Raw genomic sequence first — 23,930 nt, forward strand, 5'->3', positions numbered from 1 at the left:
ACAACAGCCAAGATCTAGAGGCAACATCATTGTCCACCAATGGAAGAATGGATTTAAAAATGTGTATATTTACACAATGGAATGCCATATAGCCTTAAAAAATTATCTCATTTGTGACTATATGTGACATTTCTTAGAATATCTTGCACATAATAGGCACCAAATAAAAAGTAATCTTTAATAACTAATAATATACTGAATAAATTATGGTTATATTAACTGTAGTAACAGATCAGCCTGCAAATTTAGTGGCTTAACATTAAGGAAGGTTATTTTTCACTATCCAATGCAAATGTTCTTTGTTAGAGGGTGGATTTTCTCATTATGGTAAATTCATAACCCAAGTTGTGTCAATTTTGTGGCTCAATCATTGTATGGTTGATGAGTTCTCTGCCCTAATCTATCAAAAATGAAAACAGACAGTGGGTCATGACTGTAATCCCAGCATTTTGGGAAGCCCAAACAGGAGGATCACTTGAGGCCAGGAGTTGGAGACCAGCCTGGCCAACATGGCGCAACCCTGTCTCTACTAAAAACACAAAGAATTCGCCAGGTGTGGTGTGAATCTTTAGTCCCAGCTACTCAGGAGGCTGAGGCACGAGAATTGCTTGAACCTGGAAGGCAAAGCTTGCAGTGATCTGAGGCCGTGTCACTGCACTCCAGCCTGGGCAACAGAGAGAGGACCTATCTCAGAAAAAAAAAAATAGAAAGAAAGGAAAGAAAAGAAGAAAAACAAAAAGGAAATAGAGCTGAAACCCCTCAGCCACTTTTTTTTTTTTTTTTTTTGAGATGAAGTCTCTCACTGTCACCCAGCTGGAGTGCAATGCGCAATCTCAGCTCACTGCAACCTGCGCTTCCTTTGTTCACGCAATTCTCTTGTCTCAGCCTGAGTAGCTGGGATTACAGGCATACACCACCACACCTGGCTAATTTTTTATATTTTTAGTAGAGACAGGGTTTCACTATGTTGGCCAGACTAGTCTCAAACTCCTGACGTTGGCCTCAGCCACTATTTTAAAAACCTGGTCTCATGGCAACAATGATCATTTTCATAGATATTCCCTAATATAAAACTAATCAGCTGATACACATGAGTGTAAACATACCTGACAATGTAGTTCCTGGTGGAATACCTTTCTTTCTAGTGGTAACTAAACACAATATAGAAAGGGTAACAAATTCCATGTGGACAGCTATCCATCTGTGCCACAGTCACCTCCTTTGGCCATTAAGTATCTTTGTGCACTCCTCTTCCCCACAAAACACACTCACTCTTACCCTAGACTGAATTATTCAAAAAGTTCCATCCAGTTGTGGCATCCAGCTCAAAATCCAAGAGCCCTGGGTAATACACAGTTCTCTCCTTCAGCCATATGTGGCAGCTTACAGTCCAGTGACCCATGAACTAAAAGGCAAGTTGTCTTTCCTCCACACCCCTGACACCCAGCATACAATGTGGCAGCAGAAATAGAATAATCACCATGAACACTCCCACTGGGAAAGGGAAAGAATAGGAAACACATGTCAGTCCCTGGTCCATAGCAATAATGAAATCCTGTCAGGCAGACACAGTGAAGACCTTTATTTACCCTGGGAATGATAGAAGCTCTTTTTTTAGACTTGGGCTCAAAATTTCCTTGCCAATCAATTTTTTCAAAGTTACGAGGCTTCTGAACTGTTTGCTGCTAGTGAATTCCATGTGTCAATAATGACACTCAAAGTTCTTTTATCTTCATTGCAGAGTTGAGCCCAACTGTTTAACTGAAGTCTTAATGAGATTTTTTTCAGTCTCATCCAGTTGTGGTCCAGACCTTGAGCATTTTCAACCTTGTGAGGCTTTATATTTCTGGATTTAATCTAATTCCTTTTATTTATGCTCTGAAAGCAGTCAATTCTTGCCTTAATTCATCTCTTTCTTGTAATATCTTATAAAAGTAGCAAGTAACAATAAACACAAAATATAATGCTGTTTTCCAACTTCTGCTTCTAGAGCCACAGTCTTGGAAGCATATGGCCTAACTTTGAAGTTATCACAGGCAAGAGTTTTATCAAGTCTGCCACTGTAAAATAGGGATCTTCATTTTCCCAACCTCCAATATCTGTTTTATAACCATCCAGCCTTGAGGTCAATGTTACATATGCATGTGTTTTTGAATGCTGCAACCCCACTTCCAATGTCAGCTTGGTTTGGTAATACTAGTAACTATAACAAAAAATAATTTTATTGACAGTAGATATTCATTTCCCACACTTACCCCAATTCCTTATAGATGGTAAATCTTTGTACTGATCTTATCAATTAAGTGGTTCTGTTAGCAGGCAGGACAAGACAATATGAAGATGCCCTACCAGCTCCTAAAAACTCAGACCCTGGTATGGCACAAACTGTTTCCACTCATATTCCAGTGGTAAGAACAAGTCACATGGCATCTTGGATACAATAGTAAATGTGAATTACTGGCTGGGTAGCTATCTTCCAGTATAACCTACCTTATAGAATAAGGTATATAAAGTTTTAGTAATCAAATGACTTTTTTTCACATATAATTAATAGCACTTATAATTGTTATAAAATAACTTATCATTAAAACAGAACAAGAACTAAAAGGTTAGGGTAGAGGTCTATGTATTGGGGCCTTTCTAATCTGTGACTAAAACCGGTTTTCAATTTCCTTATGAAAACAACTTCCTTTAATTTCTCCTTTAAAGAGAGAATCACTCCTGACTGAGTTTAATTATCAAATTTCATTTGATCTAAGCATAGCAACAATATTAGGCAAGATTTTTCCTTTCATTCAAGAAATCCTGATTCAGTGCTAAACTACTCTGTACCAGGCACTGTACTCTGTATCTAGGCTCTTGGGGTTCTTCAGGGAACAGAATAGACAAAGATCTCTGCCCTTGTGAAGCCTGTACCCGGTAAGATATCTAATATCCTACAAATAGCACAGGTTCAAAAACATAGTGTTAGTTTTTTAGACAATATATGTTTTTATAATTAGGGTTAACAACTCTGGATTCTTACCCACAGTCTGGCCATTATTAGAACTGTACTCTTGGGCAAGACGCATATTCTCTCTCAAATCTATCACCTTCATCTCCAAAATTGAAATAAAATATCTCTCTTTCCTGCTTTACACAGTTGTTGCAAGAGTCAAAAGTTACATAAGGAAAGTTATTGAATGTACAACTGTGTTAAGATGCAGTAACGAATAATCAGTAGACATTCCAGCTTTCAGAAATGGGAAGATATCTAATTTAGAAAAAAATGTTGTCAATCTGTTAAGATTGTCATATCATTCTTTAACCAAAATTCTTGGCATGATTTTGATTCTATCTCTCACAGCTGTTCTGTCAAAATTTCTGACACCCATTTCAAAATATAATTTCATCTGGATACTGTTTACCATGTTTATCACTAAAATCCTGATCTTAATAACCTTTATTACTAAACAAGTTAATCTTAGTGATTTCCTAATGAGTCATCCTGTTTCACCTGTCTCTCTTAAGTCACTCTCCTCAGAGCAGTCATAGTGATTTTATTTATTGTGTGTTAGAGTTTATCATAAGTATTCCTCAGAAGAGGCATATTTTCCCCAGAAGTGCACATATGTAAAACATTCTTTGCCTTCTCTCACATCCTCAAAATTACACTGGATGAACCTTCAAAATCTATCCAGAATCCTACCACTTTTTACTGCCTCTGCTGCAGTCACCCTGGCCAATATCCCTCTCATCTCTCCCATGAATTTTTGTAATGGCTCCTACACAAGTTATCTTGCTTTCATTTTGCTTCATAGTCTAGTTTGCACACAACAAGGAGTTTGATCAAGTCACTCATCTGCTCAAGTTCTGCAACGATTCCAGCCCATTCTACATAAACTCCAAAGTCCTACTCATGTCTTTTAAGGTACCCATGGTATTCCTCATGGTTCCCACTCTGGCCTTAACTCCTTTAGTCCTCTCCTTTGCTACTTGACTCCAAACTCACTGGCCTCTTGGATTTTTTCCCAGAATACAGGCTCAGGTATGCCTTCACTGTTGCTTTCTGAAATCTTGGCTCCCAGATATTTCCAAGGCTTTCATTCTCATGCTGTCCATAGATAGGAGACACCTTCCCTGATAAAACCAAAAGGAAAAAACCATTTATTTGGCACCGTAATTCATTACCTCCTTGTCCTGACTTTTTTATTCTGCATAGTATTTATTACCACTGTACATGACTTATATTTGTTTAATGTCTGGCATCCAGAATACAGGCTACAAAGAACAGAGATAGTGTCAGTTTTGTTCAGTGACTAAAATAGCATCCAACATATAATATCGTACAGGTAGGTGCTCAATTAATCATTTTTAAATGTATCAATGGTCTTTAAGATAGTTTTTATTTACATTCCTCTATTTAATAAATCAAATATTATTAGTTACGAGTGTAATCTACAATCCCTGCCCCTAAGGTTCAGTTAAGCTATTGTTAAATTACTAAAAATATTACCCACACATTTTATTTTTCCTGATGCAATCATCCTATAAAGAATGTTTCTTATAATCATGCCAAACATGTATGTTACTAGAACAAGAGTATCTTGATGAGTGTCTATAACTTTGTAGTCATATCCAAATGAATGAGTAAAGTTCTAGTTATATTCAAATGCATGGGACACCTCAATTTATATCATTACATCATCTAAACTAAAAGTCAATCGTAGAGACAGAATTGTACATGTGTACATGTATTATAGAGAGAGAGATTAGAGATTAGTATAGACTTACATATTTCCATTGTAAATATTAAGTAATTAAATCAGGCGTCCCCAAACTTTTTACAAAGGGGGCCAGTTCACTGTCCCTCAGACCGTTGGAGGGCCACCACATACTGTGCTCCTCTCACTGACCACCAGTGAAAGAGGTGCCCCTTCCTGAAGTGCGGCGGGGGGCTGGATAAATGGCCTCATGGGGCCGCATGCAGCCCGCAGGCCGTAGTTTGGGGATGCCTGAATTAAATATATTATATATGACTATATTATAAATAATAATTAATAAATAAATTTCTCTCTCTTTTTGGTCTTCCATTTCTGCAAGGGTATGATGAAGAGGGACGTGCTTCTCTATTAAAATACAAATCTTTAAAACCTTGAAATCTCAGTGTAAATTCTACATATTCCAGGAAAGACAGAGTTTAACTTAAATACAGTTTTCCAAGGTAATTTTTCCTCTCAGAAACTGGTACTTAATTGTTATTGCTTCCTTATAAGTATCATATAATTCCTGGGAACTTCTCACAAGATTTTTTCCAATTTAGTCATTTTTATAATTAAATTTTCTGTTGAAATTCTTGGGTTTTGCTATCAGCTGCCAACTATACTGCATTTCAAGAAACATTACCAGTAAAAAAGCAAAACTGACTCTAAGATAATCACTGCCCTCTTCCAAAACAAAAAAAAAATGTAAGAATGTATTACAGGGTAGCTCCCAAAATATATTCTTCACATCAGAACCCTGGGCTCTGCATGTTAAAACATAAAACCCTACATCAATAGAGTCCCAGAAGACATTACTAAGCAACACTGGACTTCTGGCTCTGGGAATCACATGGGCTCAAATGTTATGAGAACATTAAAAGCACTATTTGAGGAATGAAATAACTCACAGGTTCTAGATTATAGATAGCTGTCCTTTGAAACATTATTTTAAAATTTAAGAAAGTTAGGAAATATTTTATCCTCCAATAAAAACTAAGCAAAACAAAAATCTTATGATAAAATAGGATGGAAAAAAACCCTTTATATTTGTCTAAGTAATTTGATTACTTTGGAACTCATGTTGTGAAAAAAAAAAAAAAAAAAAAAAAAAAACCACTAATAAAATAATTAAAGGTACAGCTGTTCTGGCCATACAGTTCTTAGGCTGGATTCCTACAAGCTGAATCAAAAACAAAAAACAAAAATTCTGTTGACAAGGTCCCTTGCTTCCTTCCATCCCCTTTGATATTGTTTCCACTCATATGTTTACCTATGGAGTCAGGGCTTCATTTTTTTCTATCACATTCAAAAATCACTCCTACAGGATTTTGTAGCATATTAAATTTAAAATGTTTCTATTTGTTTCCACTCATACTTTTCCTGGTTTCATTTCTTCCCAACTTATTTAGCTATCTAGAGTAATTTTCCCAGTATGTCTTCTTCAGCATTAATACCATCTCCCTCATTAGGCTGATTTCAATATTCCACCTCCTACCCCCATGACTTCTAAAGAAGTTACAAGAAAGCCACATCAAAGGATCTTTAAAATAATAGAAAATGTTTTCCTTTGAATATATCTACTTCATTCATGCATCCATTCAAAAAATGAGCCTACTAGGTATGAGGTTCTAAACTTTGCACTGTGAAGCATAATAAGCTCACAAAAAACATGGTCTTTCCACATAGGAGTTTATACTCATGTAAAAGAGAAAAATGCTTAGACTCTGTCTAAAGCACAGTGTAAGATAAGAGTTATGTAACTGGTACAAACTAGTTCTTTAAAAGGTGCAGAGGAAAAATAAATTTCTTCCAGCTGGGATAACTATGAACAGTATCAAAGAAGAGGTAGACTTTCAATTTAGGCTTAAAGGAGTGCTGGACTTTGAGGACAGCACAGTGTAGCTGAGGGAACCAGACAGACAAGATGAGAAATTGCCAATTTCAGTGTCCAAAGAAGGGTGACTAATCCACAGTGATTCAGGCCTGAGTCATGATCTATGGTGTTGGAATAAAAAGGATGGACAAGAGTGAAGCAAATAGCAAAACTCCAGGCAAGTAGATTGGGATCTAGTATAGAATAGTAGTATTCAAACATTCTTTTGTTCATAAACCCCAAATAATGTTGAAAACTAGATACCCCTTCACATATTTTTAACATCTAAAGTAGTCATGATAAACTTAAATATTTGCAAAGAATACGATTTCTGGAAAATAGAATATATTGGTTTTTAAAATAAAGTTGTTGCATCACTCTTTTAAACATATACAATAGAACCTAGTGTACTTTGTTCTCTACTAGAACCTATATATATTTTGACATATGCCAACTATCACTGATTTACATAAAAATAGATAGGTTTGTATTTAAGTTTTACATTGCTAGTATTTTGTGTAGAACTTATTTTGATCCCACCTCCACAACATAATTTTACTTCCTCTATTTGTATGTTTGGAAGTTTTGTGTTACTGTAACACTTCTCTGACAAAAAGTATATAAATAGATAGTAATGACATCTATTTTCCTCATCCTTAAAGACTTTAATATTAAAATAAATGTTATACATTGAGTTTTTAATGTTAATTATAGTATGAAATTTGGCAAAAAACATATTCACAAATTCTGACAAAAACTATTAAACATAAATCTTTTTTGGAAATTACTCTCAATGTGATAGATGAGACAGGTTTTTTCAATTGGTATATTATTACATAAATAAACATCACTTTTGCTAGGATAAAGCAGGGCACATCATAATTCTATCTTAGTTTCAGTTTTATAAATGAAGCATTACAAAAAGTTGTTCCTAAAATAAGGAAATGAAAATGGGAAGGTTATTTTTGTAGAAATGTCACAAAATTCTTTGAACTCAGTCAGCATTTATGCCAAAAATCACATGGTGATCTATCATCAAAAATTATTTTAATGATCTACTAGCTGACAACAAGATTAGGTTTTCCTTCAGTTTTGTTGAAACATAAGAAACCACCTGCTTTGGGGGAGGGTAGGGAAGATGAGGGAGATCTAATCAGGTAAAAAGGTCCTGTGACCCACTACAAAAATTACAGAAAAGGAACCAAAGGACACGTTCATTCATTTGTGTTCAAAATGGAAAGGAGATTCTCCAATCCCTTTCTTTCACACGAATGGAAAGCAATGTCAGCTGCAGCAATAATAACAGCAGCAGCTGCACAGTCATTGTAAATATAAGCAATAACATGAAGCATTTGAATGCTTAAAATAATGGCAATTAAATAGCATATTTGAACCATCTTTATAATTCCACATAGGATAAAACCAGATATATTGAAAGAAAAGGAAAAAGAGACTTCATGAAAACAATTACATTAAATAGAAAATATATTTTTATAATTTTTAAAAATTTTTTGCAATTTTTAACTTAGGTCTCTTCCAGGAAAACATAAATCATGCAACTACTTTTTGCTATAAAAAGGCAACTTACAATGTGCAAACAAGATTCCTTTTGTGAAATTCATTCTTCCCTTCAGAACTACCATGAGAATTAAAAAGTAAAAGCAAACCAAAAGTCACATAGCTGAGTTAAGCCAAAGTAATTCTGAGATGTGCTTCAAATCTAGAGCTGACAATTTTTGAGTATACTGTATTTTAAAGTTGGCAAAATTACTTCTCTCTTCTTCCAAATAGAGAACAGTGAAATTTGAGTTGGACCAGTAGTCTCACAGACTCTTATTATTTTTTTTAAAATTCAGACTAGTTTCCCACCACCTAACTACCAGAATTATCTTATTAAGGGTTAAGAGGTAGCATCTTTATTTGAGCATTTTTATAATATTTTAAATAAGACATAGACTTGCTAGAAAAAGTAAAATGAAGCAATATATGAAAATTCTTCCAAAAAAGATAGCAAAGTATGTGAAAAAAATAAAATCATGAAGACATGTGGCAGCATGCAAACTGATTTACATTTTCTTCTATGCCAGTGTGCTAAGCTTTCCAAATTAAGAGCCTTCTGTGTTATCTTCCAATGAAGTGCTCCCAAATCTACCAACATAGCCAATGTTATTGAATTTTCTTTGCAGAAACCTATTAGGATTCATATTACAGACTCTTCTAGATCTCTCAGTAAATCTCATTATTCAGGAGTAAGAAATTATGGGATGAAAAAGATTACAATTCAGTTATTAACTAGTGCTTATTGAATCCATATTTTAGAAAACTGAAACTTTATCTGAACCAAAAAAGCAATACACAGTTGGTAATTTGGGACAGTAGTATCATTATATAATTTTTTATACTCCTCTGTATTTTAATTCCTTAAAAGAAATAAAAGAACAATTAAACAAAAAAGAAAGAAAATATAATACATTGGCTTCACAATACCTGCACACATCTAACACAAAACATACACATTACACACACACACATACACATACAGACAGATATTTTAGTCACTGAAAATTATCCAAAAGTCACATAGCTGAGGAGAAAAGAGTATGTTTAATCATAGATTGGGGAAGATAATTGATTTGACTTGATAAATTTTGAAATACTTTATGTATTTCATATCTAGGTCTGCTTCTGTCTATGAATTCATTTGACAAAATTCTAATTGCAGCATTGATTGATGTTTTATTATTAGAGAGACTCAAAATTGTTGTTCTGGATTATACAAGAAGAAGATGTTAAATAGATCAATATATGGGTGCTGAGAGAGATATTGGAATAATATACCTCTGGAGGATTCCCTCTTTAATTAATCTGTCTCTTTGCAAAGGGAATTCTGAAGAAATAAAAAGATCTATATATCCAGCTATTATTCATTCGAATTGTGGAAAACTAAGAAAAATAAATTTGCCTAAGTTAGTTTTAGATTAAATTCTAGTTGTTGAAAAACGTTCAATAGTCTTAAAGTACTCCAAGAAATATCAAACAAATGAGTTATCTATTACAAAAATTATATTTTTCCTAGAAATATTTAAGATACAAATTCTGAACAAAAGTGTGAATTAGACTAGAACAGAAAGAGTGGCACAATGTAACTAAGTTTTGGGTCTGATTTCAGCATAACCTCCAACAGATTACCCAATTTCATTTTCAAATTTCACAGCCTGAGTTCCCTTTCAAGAGACATATGCTATGAAAAAAACGGTTACAGCTTGTCTTACAAAGAAGGAAATAAATACCCCATATCACAAAAGAGATTGCAAGGACTTTTCAGTGATTACTATGTTTTAGAAGCCTTAAAAAGAGATATGAATTTAATTAAGTAAAGCAGCTCTACATATTGACTGGCTCTACTGTCCCCTGTAAGCAGCCAGAATTCTTCTTTAATAATGTTCTGAAAAAAAACTTGGTTTCAATCTCCATGAAAATACATTCAGTCTTGTGTGTGTTTATTGCTTAGCGCTCTCAAAACATTCAGCTTGGTGCCCTTCCAAATACTTTTTTAAACTCCACTACTCCATGACATTGATGGATTTAAACACAGGGGCCTGGGAGCAAAAAGGAAGGTGTAGTGATTGAACACTACACATAGAATTTTCAAGATAATTCAAATGAAAGCCTTAAACTAACCAATTTGAGATAATTCAGCATTTCAGAATTATTGCCAACAGTAAGGTTTGATTTCTTTCAACTATATTCATTTTTGTTGTTGTTCATAATTTTTCATTAGTTATAATATTATAGCAAAAAACCCCAACTCTACTCATATTTCACTGCAGTTATAATTCATGTATTTAATAATCCAAATCATGTGAATAGAACATATGCACTAATTGAAAAATAGCTCAGACAATAATGTTAAATTTTTATGTGGGAGTAATTTCTAGCTGATAGCACACACTTCATGTATAACTCCAGACTCCCACCAAATCAAAGAGATGTCCCAGCAGGGGATGCTTGCTTAACAGAGAAAAGAATACTTTAATGACAGCACATAATGCATACCCCATGCACAGCCCACAGGGAAGTCTGATTTCTTTTAACCCCTTTAGATAACATTCACTGTCAAAGGATTTGTTGTTCTTGTATTCTTCTGAATTCCAAGAGTTTTCTTTTTATTTTTTATCCCCTTATGGATCTCAAATTACAGATTTTATATATGTATATCCTACAACTCTACAGCAACTCTGAGCATTTAAATAATAAAAATATTTTGCCATGAGTTTTAACTCATACTAGTAATGTTTTGCTATCTATTTACTATTCAAATCTAAGGCCTGAAGTGAAGTTGAGGGTGGAAAACAAAATGGTCACTCTAAACTGAGGACAGTTCAGTTGAGACTATATTCCTAAACCAGATTGGCAAGGGTAGCCAAGCTGCAAGAGCTTATTTAAAATGCCAGAATTATACAATATGTTGTCTTCTGTACCAGAATGACAACACTCACCCATGGTCAGGCCACATCAGCTCTGATCTGGGGCCACCTTGAGAACCATTTCCTGATTGTAAAATAGCTGACTTGGAGATATGGATATCCTTTGTTATTATAAAGCAAAACTATTTTATCTTCAGTGAAAACTGGCAAGTAATGGAGTTTTGTATTTTAGTCCACCTTTGACACTCACACTACACTTTTTATCTCAGTATTGAAGCACTTGTGAAAATACATCATAGACACACCCCTAGTGTGAGGCAAACAGAACAGTCATTTGGCAGCCCTGTGAAAAAAGGTTATAAGAAAATTGGAAGAAGCTTATCCTTTGCATTTGTCTTTCTTCCAAGGAAAGACTTTTAGGTGTTTTCTGTCTTGTCCACTCACATTGTGTTTGCCATAATAGGGAACAAACATTATTTTGTGTGTTTTGCAGGCAGACCTGTAAAATCACTCCACTCAAACCAGAAATACCATATGATATTATTAAGCCACCTCCTGCTCTTTCTACTGTGTACACTGAATTGAACACACACACAGCCTTCAAAACTTAGTTACATTCTTAAATTGTGGCATGAATTGCTAAGAATTTTGGATTTTACTAAGGGTAGTGGTAGGATATATCTGTCAGAAACAGCTTAGGTATGATCCGGATTGATGGTAGGGGATGACCAGGCCACTGAGAAGTAGTGCCACTGTGGTAAAATGCCATGTTTAAGTGACTTCCCTTCACTGTCATTCCTGTTGCCATATGCTGTGGACCCCTTCCTAGAGGCTATGTCCTTTGAGAACATCCTCTCTCTTCTCATACGACAGCTTTCAAACTAAGGAGAGAGAAAAATCAGAAAGTTACTACATAAATAAAATATATCTGAGCACACATTTTATTCCATGGGATATTGTTTTAAAAAATTGAAATAAAATCTATCTAGGTCCTGGAGGATATGAAGTATAACTCAGAGCAGTTGAGCACTTTCTGAGTTCAACCTTTTCTCAGTACAGACTCGTTGTTGTGGGCTATCTCAAAATTTCTAATTCTTGTAAAATAAGCCTTGTTTTAGCTCTTTACTTCAGCTCAAGTTGTCCTCCTACTTCTCCACTCCCTCCTCCACAGCACTTCTGCATTAAGAACATAAATATTTTCCTTCCTTCTTTCTTTTCTTCCTGCCTTTCATCCTTCTCCTTTCCCTTCCACAGTACTGTAGATGTAAGTCTAAGTTCCATTGGTAGAAAGATTAATAAGATGGAATTTGCCATTTTCTTCCCTTGCTGGTGTCAAATGACTCCTCAAGACTTCCATAGACTTCCACAGCCACAGACTCTAAGGCAAAGCTAAGGTATTGAACCACAATACTATTTGACTCGCTATTGTTGAATACTATGTACCTGGCTCTTCACTATACCCTGAGGATACAGAAATAAATACAATATATCTTTTCCCATATGATATAGTAGAAGAGGTAAACATTTAATTAAAATAAATGCAGGAGTTTCTATAGAAAATTTACAGAAACATGTAGGAAATAAATACAGATCATGCATGGACTTTTGAAGATGACTACTACTTGTTTTAAATGTTAACTAAGGAGAAGTGGCTAACTCAAGAATGATGAAGTAAGCGAGAGGGAACATACTATGAATGAGCACTATCCTCAGAGGAGAACAAATGACTTGTAGAAGGAAAAAGAATACCATGATATCAAAGCAGACAAACATAAGCAGTTTAATGCTACAAGCACAGCTCATAAACAGGTAATCCAGGGCTCAATTGTCCTGAAGACTTGTCTTATTGCCCTAATACAAATAAAGTTGAACTCTTTAGATGTGCCTTGTAGTTTCCATAACTCCCTCTTTCTTCCATCCAGCACACTTCAATTATTTACCTATGTACGACCTGCAGACAAGTGTTTTGCAAGCTGGGAACCTTGAAGGCAGGGAATAGACAGGGATGAGATTATAAACAGATTATGGAGGGCCTTAAAAATATAATAACACTTTATGACTTAAACACCAAAAACAATGACAACAAAAGCCAAAGTAGACAAATAGGATCTAACTAAACTCCAGAACTTCTGCACAGCAAAAGAAACAACCATTAGAGTGAACCAGCAACCAACAGAATGGGAAAAAATTTTTGCAATCTCCCCATCTCACAAAGGGCGAATATCTGGAATCTACAAATAACTAAAGCAGATCTACAAGAAAAAAACAAACAAACCCATTCAAAAGTAGGTGAAGGATACAAAGAGACACTTTTCAAAAGAAGCATTATATGAGGCCAACAAACAAATGAAAAAATGCTCACCACCACTGATCATTAGAGAAATGTAAATCAAAACCACATTGAGATACCATCTAACGCCAGTTAGAATGGTGATCATTAAAAAATCTGAAGACAACAGATGCTGGAGAGGATACGGAGAAAAAGGAACACTTTTACACTGTTGATGGGAGTGTAAATTAGGGCAACCACTGTGGAAGACAGTGTGGTGATTCCTCAAGGACCTAGAAATAGAAATTCTATTTGACCCAGCAATCCCATTACTGGTTATACATCCAAAGGATTATAAATAGTTCTATTATAAAGACACCTGCACATGTATGTTCATTGAGGCACTGTTTACAATAGCAAAGACCTGGAACCAACCCAAATGCCCATCAGTGATAGACTGGACAAAGAAAATGTGGCACATATGCACCATGGAATACTATGCAGCCATAAAAAATGATGAGTTAATGTCCTTTGTAGGGACATGGATGAATTTGGAAACCATCATTCTCAGCAAACTGACATAAGAACAGAAAACCACACTGCATGCTCTCACTTATAGGTGGATGTTGAACAATGAGAACACATGGACACAGAGAGGGGAACATCACACACTGGGGTCTGTTGGGGAGTGCAGGGCTAGGGGAGGGACAGTGGAGGGGGCAGGGAGATTGGGGAGAGATAACACTGGGAGAAATGCCTGATGTAGGTGACGGGGGGATAGAGAGAGCAAACTACCATGGCATGTGTATACCTATGCAATGATCCTGCAAGATCTGCACATGTACCCCAGAATTTAAAGCACTATATATATATATATATATATATATATATATATATATATATGTATATGTATGTATATATACATATATATATAAAAAACAGTGGCTGGATTTTATAGATATGCATATATATAAAATAACAATGGCTACATTATATATATATATATATATATATATATATATATATATAATAACAGTGGCTGGATTTTATCTTCTAGACAGTGAAGAACTATTTTAGTCCATCTACTACCTAATTGACAAAATGTTCTATCTCTTCTGTCCATGTGTGGACAGAAGAGATAGAACATTTTGTCAATTAGGTAGTAGATGAACTAAAGATAAGAAGACCAGGCTGGGCACCATGGCTCATGCCCATAATCATAGCACTTTGGGAGGCTAAGATGGGTGGATCACTTGAGCTCCGGAGTTCAAGGCCACCCTGAGCAACATGGTGAAACCCCATCACAAAACAATAAAAACAAAAATTAGCCTAGCATGGTGTCACACACTATAGTCCCAGCTACTCAGGAGGCTGAGATGGATCACTCGAGGCTGGGAGCTTGAGGCTTCAGTGAACTGTGATCATGCAACTGCATGCCTAGGTAAAAAGTGAGACCTTGTCTCCAAATAAATAAATAAATAAATAAATAAATAAAATAAGAAGACTAGGGGCTCAACTAACTTTGCCTATATAAGAAGAGAAAGATGTGGCTGGGACCTAAATTAAGGCACTGAGAGAAGACTTGGAGATAAGCATAGGGATTCAGGGAATGTTTTAGGGGTTAAATCTGGCAGAACACAATTGATGATGGGAGAGCAAAGGAGAGCCAAAGGGAAGAGAGAGTGGGAGAATATTCCAGAAGTAGGGGTATCATGGATAAGCTCCTTAAGAGGAAAAAATGCAATAGATTAAACAGAAGCTAAGATAGTACAGGTCAAAGGGTAAAGGAATAAGTGGGAGAGGCAAGGGGGCATGTTTGCACACATCACTCCTGTAATGGTTGATTGTATGTTTCAACTTGGCTCAACTAAAGGGAGCCTTGATAGCTGGTAAACATTATTTCCTGGTGTGTCTATGAGGATATTTCCAGAAGAGATTAACATGTGAATCAGTAGACTTAGTGAAGATCACCTTCACCAATAAGAGTGGTCATCATCCAATCTGCTGAGGGCCCAAATGGAACAAAAAGGTGGAGGAAGGATGAATTTTCTTTCTTTCTCTCTCACCTTAAGCTATCTTCTCCTGCTCTCAGATATCAGAACTCTTGTTTCTCAGGCCTTCTGGCTCAGACTGAATTACACCAGCCTTCCCGGATCTCTGGCTTGCAGATGACATATCATAGGACTTCACTGGTCTTCATATTTGCAAGAGCTAATTCCTGTATTTTCTCCTATATCTCTATATATCCTATTGTCTCTGCTTCTCTGGAGGACCCTGACTAATACAATTCCTTTGTGACTTAACAAAGCTAGCTTCCTCCAATTACTCTATGCTAACTTTCAACTTCCCCTTTTAATCTCTTTTTTCACCAGTTGTTACATATGAACCTTGTGTCTCGCATTTAACTTATTGCCAAATTGCCAGCCAGAATTCTGGCGAAACATATACCCATTTAAAATTAGCATATATAAACACATTCACTAATAGGGCAAAGTCTTATTCAGAATATAACCAAGAACAGCACCCCAGAGACTCTCACTGAATAAACTAAAGCACGCCTAATAGTTAAATAATTACTGTAAAAAAAGTCTTCTAAAGACCTCCACAAATATCCTATAATATTTTAACAGCTGAGTAATATGTAATAGCATGAACCTAATGCAACTTTCTACAGTGACAAAGTTCTCACTTAACTTACAATGGTAATAAATAGCCACATCTGATTAATATTACCACCCTACTAAAGAATGTGTTATGGTGTAAGAACAGAAAGTCAAATAGTTTCTACTTTATATTGAGGTTTCAATCCTAGCCAAAGAAAAATTACAAGGGAGGTATTCACAAGTTCATGTTGAATATAGCTTTATTTAACCATTACAAAGTTCATGGAAAGTACAGGAAGTGAACTACTTATTGCTTACACTGAAAGGAATACTTGATGTACTCAGCCTCCTCCCAGATAGATGTCTAAGCTTCAGAGAAAAGGAAATAAAGCAGACATTTCTAATACTAATTAGCTTGTGCTATATAAACACTTCATACTGAGAAAGGGTTTATCATTCGAATTTAGGGACTTTTCAAATCTAAGGTCCTTATTACAGGGGATAACATTTGGCCATAGTATTGTTTGATTTGTACCTTCAATGTTAATTTTCCTGTACTGGGTTTCATGACTCTTGATTTCTGTACCACTCTCAGTGAGTAAGCATGTTATTTATACAACATATAATATTATGTAAATGTTACATATAATGTTATGTGAAACTATCATTAATATCCAGTTCTTTGAACAATGGTTATCCCTAAGAATTCTAACTAATGGCCCTCAGAAAGTGGAAGTACCTGCCTCATATTGCTAAACAGGCTTATCATCTACTGAAGAATGGCAAAATTTTGATTAGTATGACCTATAAAAGATCAAATTGCCCAGCCCTAAATTATTCAGAAATGAAAAATATTTTTCAAGACAGGAAGGGCAGCCTTTTTCCTTTCACAGGCAGTTCTATCAGTAGTATTATAAATTCACATTTATTTATAAACTGTTGATACAATTTCATGTTTCTCTCAAAGTACTGGATATCTCTTGAGATAGTTGTTCAAGCTTATGTAATGCTAATGTTAACTACTGTCCTTTTATCTAAGCCAATGTCTTCACAAACTTGATCCTTAAATCTGTGAACTCTGGGCAGCCCTTGTCTTGTTACATGACTCTCAGTTTCCAGGTCAAGTCAGAAAAGCTAACATGAACAAGCATCTCTGTGTTTCCCTCATTTCTGGCAAGAACTTAGGAGAAAAAAAAATGAGCAGGGTAAGATTAGAGTCCCTTTGAACCCCAATATGATCTGGAACGCTGCTTGAGTGGAAGTGGCTTTGGATGATGATGTCATTTACACATCAACGTCTGTCTCTCTGTTATCATTGTTCCACAGGGACTGTTTCTGCTGCAACTTCAAAAGGTCTTTATGGCATGCAAGTGTGTGCAAGCTATCAACAGCCAGTTTCCTTATTTGTCCTTTTCTCCCTTGGCTCTTGTTTTTCCCTTGCTTATTACATTAACACAGACTTGAGCTTAGTTTGGTTCTAATCATGCTAGCACACTCTGCTGTACAGTAGTAATATCACAACATGCTCAGTAACCTCTTTGATATTGTGCATCTCAACATAGGTGCCTGTCCCAGCTAATTAATCTGGAACTGGTATACATCCTTCACTTATCCTTAGCAGTAATTTAGTCACCTTTCTTTTTGCTAGCCAATTGATCATGTCCTATAACTTTTTCTAACATAATTTTTGGATAGTTTTCCCAACATGATTCTTCAGCATCAGACAGATGTCTTCACTTTGGTCGTTTTAACCACATTATTTTGTCTTTTCTTTTTTGGGGGGTGGTGGTGGAGATAGAGTCTTGCTTGAGTGAAGTGGCAATGATCTTGGCTCCCTGCAACCTCCGCCTCCTGGGTTCAAGCAATTTGGCTGTCTCAGCCTACTAAGTAGCTGGGATTACAGGCATGCACCACCATGCCTGGCTAATTTTTGTATTTTTAATAGAAATGGGGTTTTGCCATGTTGGCCAGGCTGATCTGGAACTACTGGCCTCAAGCAGTCTGCCCTCCTTGGCCTCCCAAAGTGCTGGAATTACAGGTATGAGCCACTGTGCCTAGCCTATTTTGTCTACTTCATGGGATATATGACAAGCAACTTACTTTCAGTTTCAAATCTTAATCTGTCCTCTCATTTTTTAGCTTTCCCATCTCATCCACTCCATTTAAGAAATTATTACTAGAAGAATGCCATAGCTGGATGTTTTGGAAAATTTTAAAACAAAATTTTCTTCTAATAATATCAAGAAAATAAAATTTAAAATTTTCCACTAAAAAGAGTAATGAGTAATGTCTTAGAAGCTTCACCTGCTAGAGGGTAATGAGAAGGATAGCCTGTCCTATTGACATATTTTTGTTGCAAAAGAAAAAAATGTTACTTATTGAGAATACATATTGAATTTCTCAGATATATTATTATTTGAATATTAGAAAGTAACTAGAAAGAAGAATGCTGATCTTTCATTTGCAGTTACTATAAACCATTAATAAATAGCTCTAAAAATAAAGTCATTCAGAGATAACAAACTGTACTTTGGTCTTCGTCCCTTTTATTTCTGTAAGATTGTGAGGAGAAGGAAGACAAAGAGATTAAGATGCTATAAGACATGGCAGGACAATGGAATCATTCTGGATTTCCAAAGTATATTTCCTAGACCCAACATTACCAGAGTCTCATAATAGGAATGGAGATCTTTATTAAGGATCTCGTAATAGGACAGATCATGACATAGCTCCCTCTGGAATAAGGTAAGCCTACATAGAACAGTGGCATATGTATGTTTTATATATCAACTTCAAAGTAAGAGGTCCTTTAATGCTGTATGTTTTGTTAACATTTAGCATATTACATATTCGTTTAAAACGAACATTGTACATTGTTCATTTTAAATGAATGAGCTTCAATGAGTAACTCTCCATACTACTTGTTTTGAACTACAATGCATCAAAAAATTATTATATCAAACATCACAAATAGGCAGTGGCATTGTTGCTGAGTGAGCTAGAAAGGCCTCTGCTCCAAGTCTGACTATGCCAGATGAAACCAATCTGAATAGGAGACAAAGATGTTTCCTTTCCTCTTCCTGGAAAATCATTATAGTCCATCTGCTAAGCTTTCTCGTCTCTAGTAGAATAAATGTGATTTCCAGTTTTTTACTTGCCCTGTTAACAAAACATACAGCATTAAAGAACCTCTTGTTTTTGAAGTCACACAACCAAGTATAGTACAATTATTTCATTTACCAGTATAACCTCAAATTTTTAGCAGAGATATTAATAGAATTATGCAGGCTAAAAAGGTTAATATCAAGTCACTTATAATAAAAAGAGGCAATAAAAATGTTAGCAATACTAAGGCCTAATCAGAACTATCTAAGATGACACATATGCAGAGGCTGAAAAGATTCTTGGCTTAAAATTTGACTAACCTCTCCCCTCCTCCACTTGAAACAGCTCTCAAAAATATGTATTAAACTAAGAAGAGATTGAATATCCTTTGCTTCTTCTTGGCTTGGTAAAATTAAATAGCTTTCATGTTAACAAAAAGTACTTTTCAATTATTCTGCAAATATATAGTTTTTAATTAAGGCATTTAAATTAAAATAGACAACTGAAGGATGTTCTTAATTATAGCTAGGAATATTTCGGATCCAAAGCAGTTAGAATACAGTTTACCTACCTACAAAATAATTGTAAACTTCTCAACTGACATGATTTATTCTTCACCTATAAACCTGAATTCAAATGCAAACATACCTCCAAGTACAACAATAATAATAAAGTAACTTTAGGGAAGAATTCCAACACTAAAACAAAAGGATGAGGAGTAATGAAATGAGAGCAAAAGTATAATAGAAAGTTAGCTATTTCTTAAAACTGCAATGGTACTTTACATTAACAGAATACATTTTGATAAGAATCTTGGCCCCAGGCAAATTGAACCATGAAAAATCAGCTCCCTGAGTGTTCCTGTCAGAGACCAGTGATGGAGGGATCCCTGTAAATTCTTAATCTGCTTTTTTTCAGAGCAGGACAATATAGCTCTACTGAAAGGAAGGTCGAGCTGCTGAACCTCCACAGTAGGTAACCCAGAAAGCAATCAAGCTGAGCTGGCAGGGAGTAGATTCCAACAGAACTCTGTAGTGAGGTCTTTTCTCTTCCTCTGCAGGTACCATACAGAAAGGAAGATTCCTAGGACTCGTGGCTTAATTTCTCTGGCTACCGCACTAATCGCACGCATCCCGTAATTACTGTCTTTCTTTTTTCCTCCAGACTGTCATTCTTCTGTCTTTTAGCTCCATCCCACAGGCAGACACTGTCTACACAAAGGGCCAAGCTAGTTAGCCAGCCACCTGAGGGAACTTAGCGGCTCCACTGTGCTCCCTGTGCCTTCTTTTTTACTTTTTCTTCTTCACTTATCACCCCTCCCATTCTTTCTAGTGAAGAATATTTAATTTGCATTCTTTCCCAGCTAAAGCAGAGTTAAGGAAATGGCTTTGTTAAATAAGACGCCTATGCAGAAAAGCTGAAGAAATCTAAGTCTGGGCTCCTAAAAATAACAACAACAACAACAAATCCATAGATCTCTCAGGTACCAACAGGATACCACAAAGAAGTGCCTAAGGCAGCCCACAGTGGCATCAGAGCTGCCATGGGTGTGCTTTAAACATTTTTACAGGTGTATGACCTGAAACTTTCTCCCTGGACTGGGTACTGGAAGACTTTTCATATGGATTTATGGCTTTTCAATGGTCACAAATGAGGCTACTGAGAAATCTCTAGTCAAACTAGCTAAGAAGTGATAACCACTCGTGACTATAAAATTTAACAGAAGTGATGCTTGTTCCTTGTGCATCGAGCTTGATTTGCTTTTCTGTGTGTCGTGAGTATTCTTCTCAGTCAGTGTAAATAAAGAGACAAACAAAAGAATATTCAAAAGGTTCTGGCTTGGAAAGCCATACATATCTTTTGGTGTGTCTTTCTAGGACCCTGGGGTAGGTGTGCTAACCACTTATGTGAAAGATTGATTGGTTTCCAGACCTGGAGCATCTGGAGGCATTGTGGGGACAGTTTACGGTCGCCCTGGAGGTGTAAAGCACCTCCTACCATGCTGAGGTGACCCCATTGGTAAAGTGTTAATTGGCTCTGAAGGGAGCCTCATCTGGTCAGTCCAGATGGAGATGCAGATTTATTTCCCTAGATTGAAAATACCACAGAAATGCCAAGCCACCTTCTGAGAAGGATGGAACTGATGCTAGGCAATAACAGATTGTCGATATAATGAAAGGTTAAAGAGCAATCAAATGACTGGTACTTCCCCCAATTACTATAATGAACAAAGCTGAAGTGTTCACAGAGCATAAAAACAATTTGACTTACCTGTTTTGTTTAACTAAATATATATATATTAATGCCCAGGTCAATCAATTATTGGGTTATGGGCAAAATAATCGAGTATATTTAATCATTATAAATAAATCAGAAGGAAAAATGATGTTTACCCAAGTAGTTTAATTCACACTAAACACCTCCTGTATGCTTTAAGTCTCTAGAGCTCTCTTACAACACATACGTACCACAGGAAGACTTATTAAAGTGCATTAACTCTGTTTCTCCTAAAACCAAGCCTAGGAATTAATGACCAATCGTTTCTCAATTATGAATGTTGTTAGTTTTTATTAAGTATCTGGATTCTCTGGTGTGGGGAAATGTATTAGAAGATATCTGCCACAACATCATGAATGTAAAGCAATAACAATAAAATGTTATAATTGGTGCTTGCTCAGTATATAGAAGCTGTGATCCTTATGCTGAAGAATAAATTAGAAAATAGGTAAAGATTTTAGAAAATATAAAAATAATGTCCTCTTCCATTGAGAGCACCCTTTCTTCAGCTAAGGAATCTCATTATGGCCAGAAGTTCAGTTATGATAATTCATAACTATTATTTATTGTTTGTTAGTCACTATACTCTGTATTTTCTGGAGGTTGATGAAACCTCCACATTCACAACTACCCTGCAGAGAAGCTTTTATTTGCCTAATTTGGCTACCTAAATCTCTAACATCTTTAGAAAGTATAAAAACATTATCTTAAATATTTATATATTAAATATAAATAATTTATTTTTCTGGATTGCAGACTCACATTACTTATGACTGTGTGGTTGTACAAATAGATGGCTGCTTTTGCATTTTAACACCAGACTGAACACATGGGAAAGGAGCCACAAGTTTAATCTTTACTTAGGTGAGTTGTGAACAATACTCACAAAGAATAAGCTACAATTGGCTCTTGGAGACAGATGGGATCAGCTACCACAAAAAGAATAGGGACAAGTTGGGACACAAAAACCCCTACTATCCCTTTGACCCCTTTGATGTTCTCTGAACTACAGCTTCAATTTACACACTGAAAGGGCTGGTACAATTATTTCTGTTACTGCTGCTTCAGTATGCTTAAAGAAGGGTGGGAAGGAAATTTTCCTTACCTTGACTATTTCACTCAAAAAAAAAAAAAACTGTTTGGAGAAGGTGCTTGCTTAAAAAAATGATATGAAAACTTGAGCAGTGTGCTAGGTTCACCACAGAGGTTTAATTATTTGGTATTCTGGTTGTTCATGTGAATAAAAATTAAATATGTTTGACATATTTTCTCACTAGACAGTCTCAAAAACAGCTTAATCACTAAGAAATGGTACCAATACAGGCTGCATTTCCTATGATTTGTTTTCTCTTCATTCTTGCAAACAGGAACTCATTGTTAAGAAACAGTTTTGCTTTTGTTTTTTCCCATAGACATAAAGTATTGCTTCATTCTCCTAAGCATTCCTGGGAAAATAAGTGTTTAATATCTAGTTGAGTTTTCTTTATAATTGAAGATTGTAACTGATAAAGTCAATATTTTTAAAAGCAGTTTTGATCAAGAGTTTCCTTAAATGTTCACCCGAAAAACTGATTTTAAAAATTAACTCATTAAGAACAAGAAAATGACTACATATAATCAGTCATGTCCCTTGTAAAGGATTTCTAAATTAAAACTGTGTAAGCTGAATCTAATTATATAAATGAAATAATTCAGTTTTATGTCTTTTACCAAAGGTCTGATTTTGATTGTGGGAGAATCTTAAACATTGTATTTCACTATCTTTGATCAATCCATAGTAGAGTTTAAGCAATCATTGTCACTCACAAAATAAAACCAAATAAATGTATTACAGAAACTTATAATAATATGTGCTGTATAATTAATATTCAACATTCAGTGGATTAAGTTATTATTGTTTTATCTGTAAAAAGATAACATGAAATAAAATAAATCCTTCATTTTATAAGAACAATTTTTGGGACATGGCACAGCAATCATTGACCAAGGTTTTACCAAAGACATGGCATTAGTTACAATACTTTTAAAAACAAGCCCTGGAATGGAAGGATATCCTGTATTCATGGATTGGAAGAATTAATATTTTTTAATGGTAATGCTACTCAAAGCTGTCTATGGATTCAACAAAATCCCTATCTGATTATCAAAGATATTTTTCACAGAAATAGAAGAAAACAATTCTAAAATGTGTATAGAACCACAAAAGACCCCAAAGTATCCAAAGCAATCTTGATTAAAAACAACAAAGCCAGAGACATCACACCTCCTGACTTTAAAATATACTACAAAACTATAGTAATCAGTATAGCATTGTACCGGTGTAAAAAACAGACACATAGACCAATTGAACAGAATAGAAAGCCTATAAACAAATCTATGCATTTATGGTCAGTTGATATTTGACAAAGCTTTCAAGTATACATATAATGGGAAAAAGACAGTTTCTTCAATAAAGGGTTTTTGGACAAATGGATATCCACATGCAGAATGAAATTAGAACCTTATCTCACACCATATACAAAAATCAATTCAAAATGAATTAAAAACTTAAATATAAGACCTGAAACTTTAAAACTCCCAGAACATAGGGGAATCCTCCATAGAAAGACAAATATCACATGAACATAAAAATGT

At 35.3% G+C, this 23,930-nt stretch overlaps 1 protein-coding gene across 2 annotated transcripts in view; it reads right to left on the reverse strand.

The window, feature by feature from the left end:
- CENPW (centromere protein W) overlaps positions 1–23,930 on the reverse strand; it is a 215,124-nt gene that overhangs the window by 22,977 nt on the left and 168,217 nt on the right. The window contains exon 7 of one of the 2 annotated variants that reach the window (XR_012517188.1): positions 921–4,119. The exons of the other annotated variant lie outside the window; for it this stretch is intronic. The gene's annotated coding sequence lies outside the window, so the exon portion shown is untranslated. Of the gene's footprint in view, positions 1–920; positions 4,120–23,930 lie in introns of those variants that run through there. 2 annotated transcript variants of the gene reach the window in all.

The sequence above is a fragment of the Saimiri boliviensis genome, chromosome 4 (assembly GCF_048565385.1).
Source record: "Saimiri boliviensis isolate mSaiBol1 chromosome 4, mSaiBol1.pri, whole genome shotgun sequence".
Lineage (NCBI taxonomy): Eukaryota > Metazoa > Chordata > Mammalia > Primates > Cebidae > Saimiri > Saimiri boliviensis.